Here is a 4,768-nt window from a genome sequence, read left to right on the forward strand (position 1 = left end):
ACCTCTGCACCAGGGAGACGTTCTCTGGACACACCCCAGGACTTGTGCGCACCTCCACCTTCCCTTCCCTCTGCTCAGCCCATCACTGTGTTCTCATCAGGGTGGCTGCCCCCCAGTGTCAGGTGGGGCGAGCATCCCAGTCCGCTCTTGGGCAGTGCCCGCCAAGCCCTCCCCCCATCCTGAGGTCCAGGTGAGCAGAGACACCTACAGGTGGGGCCCCAGAGCTCTGGAGCCAGGATGTTATGTGTCCACTCGGCTAAGCCGTAGTAGACCCCAGGGACTCAACCAAACGCTAATCTAGGAGTTGCTGGAAAGGCATTTTATAAATGGGGGGAGCATCCACAGTCAGCTGACCTCGCTAATGGAGATGACCCCCCCTGGCAGGGTGGGCTTCCAAAAATCTCCCAGTATATGTGTAAATGTGCTCCTGGCTCCACCTCTCTGAGCCCTAAGGGACACAGTGGGCTGGAAGGCTGGAGTGTGGGGGCCCCTTCAAGGAGCTTCAGCTGGTCCATTTTTTTAGATCAAGGTGGGGCCTATGTAAGGTATTCTTTTAATTAAGCGTTCTCTGCTAAAAATAAAGTTTGCAAACCACTGATGGAGCCAAGCCTCATCAATGCCCAGAAGGAGGCCCTGCGGCAGAGGGAGGAGGAGGCCCAACTAGTCAAGGGCAAAGCCAAGGGAAGCCGGGGCGCTGCACCAGCCCCCAGCCCCCAGCCTCCTGTGTGGCTGCGGCTCAGCCCGTCCCTGTCCTGTTGACCACGTGGGCATGGAGCTGGCCTACACTGCAGGCAGGGGTGGGACAGAGACTTGGCAGGGAGCCCCCTGCAGCCATGCCTGGCAGCCCAGCTCCTCTCCTGCATCCATCCCTGGCAGGCAGCCCCAGCTCCATCATCAATCACCCAGGGTGGATGGAGCCTCACTCCTGGAAGATTCCAGAACAATCTGCTTCCACAGTTCCCTTTCCTTCTCACGAAGTGGGGGAGCAGGCTGGGGTCAGGAAGCCAGTGGCCTCTTCTTTCTCTGACCTGCAGTGACTTGGGGTGGGGCTCCAGGTCGTTTTCCTGAGGCTGAGCCCCCACACTCACCCCCAGTCATGCATTTGGGACCCTCAGGGGAAGGGTTGGCTGTGGTGACCCCGAGGACTTGGGGGATGTTGCCTGCCTGCCGCAGTGATGAGGAACTGGGCACTCTGTGGGCAGCGCTAGAAGACAGGCCAACCCCACACCAGAGACCCCAGGTGCTCTGGAGCCCCCAGCATGCATGCCCTGAGGGGTCTGCCCTCGCTTCCAGGGAATCCAGCAAGGGCGGCCCTCAGAACTGGCTTGGGTGACCCGGGGCGAGCCAGGGAACTGCGCGGTCTGGGGGCTGCAGAAGCAGCTAGGCTGGTCTCCTACAGCACCACCGCCCCCCCTCCCGCCACCGCCAGGCACCCCGGGGCAGGCTTATGGAGTGAATTTGGCCTTGCCCTAACCGAGGTCTGCCCTCAGCTTCTGGGAGGTGCTCTCCGAAACCCTGGAACATCCAGCCTGTTAGGAGTGCCTTTGTTTACCTGGGGGCCTCAGGCATGCCGAACAGTGACCATGCACTTTCGGGCGGGGGTCTTCAGGTCATGGGGTATCAGTTGACTTCAAAAAGAGCTGGAGACTGAGGTCAGCTGCTTGCACAATCAGTCAATCGATCAATGAATCGTGCCTCTGCAATGAGGCACTGGAGCCCCGGTAAAGACTCAGGACAGGGGCGCCCCGTCCGCATGCTCCGTGTATACCGACCACATTCGATGCTGGGAGGGCACACCGTACCGACCCCACGCGTGTGGACAGGGAAGCTTCTCGGGCACAGTGTGTCCTGAGCTTCTGCTCCGCGCCCCTCCCCATGGCTGCTCCTTTCCCTGAGAGTGACCGCTCTGGTGGGTTCTGAGCATCTTTCCAGTGAATCACAGGACTTGCGGGTGGTCTTGGGGACCACAAACTTGCCACTGGTGTCTGAGTGAGGGCTTCTTGTGTGGACTGTTCCCTCTGACCTATATCCGGTGAACCCTGGGCCTTGCCCACCCCCCGGGCCCCACCTGGGACAGCCCCAGATGTCTGGGGGGCTGGGATCATTCACTTGCTCCTCTGAATGCAAACGACTGTATTCTCGGGCCGGGGGCAAGTGGGAGAGAGCGTCTGGGAACATCTAACTGAGCACTGCCCTCCGGGACCGCATTTCCTTCGCTGGAGAACAGCTCTGGGCAGGCACTGGGGTGGAGCCCTACCTCTGCCCCCTCCCGGGACCACACTGCGGTCACACTGGGGGGCCGGCCCACGGCTCCACCTCTACCCGGTGGCCAGGCCCGGCTTCAGGGACATCTGCCCAGACCTTGAATTTCAAGCAGAATCAAAGGCTTTTTAGAGTTTGGGCAAAAAATCTTGTGATTTTTTTTTTTTTCAAATAGTTTGGGCTTGGCAAGTCCCAAGCTGTGCTGTGCCAAGCACTCCTTCCTCCTATAATTTAAAGAAGGAAAAAAAAAAACCACTGTACATTTCAAGGGAAACCGGTCTGTGTGCCGCCGATCCCACCACAGTCATCAAACTCACGGCCTGGAGAATCTAGTCCATGTCGAACAGCCTCCCGGAGCCTCCTCCCCAGCTTGGTGACTTCCTATTTTATTTTATTTTATTTTCGTCTGTCAATGAGGTGCTGTCCGTGCAGGGAGTCAGGAGCCAGCCCAGGCTGCAGGTGGCCAGGTGGGGCTTGCCAAGAACCCCTCCCCAGGGAACCCAGCCACACCCCAGCCTGCGGGGAGATCCTGGGCTCTGAGGCCTGCCCCCACCCTGCCGTCCACTGCAGAGGTCAGGAATCCACCAGCCACTTGCCTGAGCCCTCCCAGTGTGCTGGGACAGACGCGGACCAGCCGACACCCCACACACACCCAAAAGGCCCAGGCAGGCTCCGCTCGGTATTTTGGGGACACTTAGGGAGGGGCTGCCCTACTTCTGTGAGGACTGAGGAGGGAGCATGAGGAAGGCCTTGGGGTCACGGCCAATGCTGGGCCTGAGTTTTGCTTCATGAGAAGTCCCCCAGAAAATGGGGTGAAGGATGAAGGATAGAGGAGGGTCTCCTGCGTGAGCAGGTGCCAGGCATGGGGGCTCTGGAAGGGCCAGGACCCCTGGCTGGGCTCTCAGGACATGCAGGCAGGAGCCCCAAGAGGCAGACACCTGGCCAGGGGCTTACAAGCCTCCTCCCTGAGGTTCCACGTCTTGCATTAGTGTGTTTTCTGTGGACTTCAGTGGAGGATGGGACTGGTCCTTGCAGGGCCCCAGGCCATCTGCAAATGGGCCCCACATCCCTGTATCATGACAAGGCACCAAGCCTATTTACGGGGCAAGGAGCCAAGGGCCACAACTTGGAGCAGAGTTTCTGCTCTGATTAAGGGGTGAGTGTCCTCATACCCTCCATGTGCCCCATCCTGCGGATCTACCCAGGGAGCAGAAGCCTGCAGGCACACCAAGCCCCCAAAAGCTGTGCCCAGAACAGCACCCGGGCCTCAAGACGGCCATCTCCACCCTCCAGCCTTCAGGTGGCACGTAGCTGTGCTCCTGCAAGTGCTTCCCAGTGACCAATTGTATAAAGATGGGGGAGGAGGGGCTGCAGGCCCTGGGCAGGAGCCCTCCCCCTGAGCAGGTGGAGGATGTGGAATCCCCCCTGGAGACCCCCACCCATTTCCAGGTCACCCTGGGAAAGGCCAGGCCTCCAGGCTCCCTGCGGCAGGATGGTGCTGTCCAGAGCATGCATGATGCTGACTGAGGCTAAGAGACCACGGGAAGCCAGAGGGAGGACGGGAGGCAGCCGGCTCCACAGAAAACTTGCCAGACTGCAAGACATACAGCACCAACAGCCGGCTACGGTAGGCCAGGCCGACAGGGGCCGTTGGTCACACCCTGGCCAAACAGCAGTCAGAGAGAGACAGGGGATGGTGCCACTGATGCCCACTGGGTCCCTCCCACCCACAGACACAGGGACGTGGATACCTACCCCGAGCCTGGGGGAGGCCCCCCGAGCAGAAGTCAGCCAGACCATCAGAACTGAAGGGCTGGGGGCTGACTGTAGCAAACCAAGGCCAGGACGCTGTTAAAGATGCTTCCATTTCGGGGCGCCTGGGTGGCTCATCGGTTAAGTGTCTGACTTTGGCTCAGGTCATGATCTCAGGGTACTAGGATCGAGTCCCGCATGGGGCTCTCTGCTCAGCAGGGAGCCTGCTTCTCCCTCTCCCACTCCCCCAGCTTGTGCATGCTCTGTCTCTGTCTGTCAAATAAATAAACAAACAACTAAACCTTTAAAAAAAAAAAATGCTTCCATTTCAAGTCAGGTTCAAACCTGGAATGCAGGGATGGTTCAGCATCAGCAACTCTAGGAATATAATTCACGGCAGTGAGAAGAGAGAAGAGAAATGATGCAATCATCAAAGCATATGCAGAAAAACTCCATGTCCTTCCCTACTAAAATTTATAAAAACAAACCTCTTAGCAACTAAAGCATAGAGGAAAACCTCCGTAACTTGATAAAGATTTCTTCTAGAAACCTTCCACTGACATCATGATGAGCCGTAGAACTTTAAAAAGAAGTCAGGAAGAAAATAACAAGTGTCTTCATGATTGTCAAAATTTAAAAATATTTCATCATCCACCAGTATTTTACTGGAGATCCCAGTCAAGATAATAATATGTTAAAAAGGGAAGAAAAGACAGAAATATTTGGAAATTAAAAGGTCAATTTCTGACTAATT

This window comes from Mirounga angustirostris, unplaced genomic scaffold (assembly GCF_029215605.1).
Source record: "Mirounga angustirostris isolate CCGP_5_RB_7025 unplaced genomic scaffold, mMirAng1.0.hap1 SCAF_3, whole genome shotgun sequence".
Lineage (NCBI taxonomy): Eukaryota > Metazoa > Chordata > Mammalia > Carnivora > Phocidae > Mirounga > Mirounga angustirostris.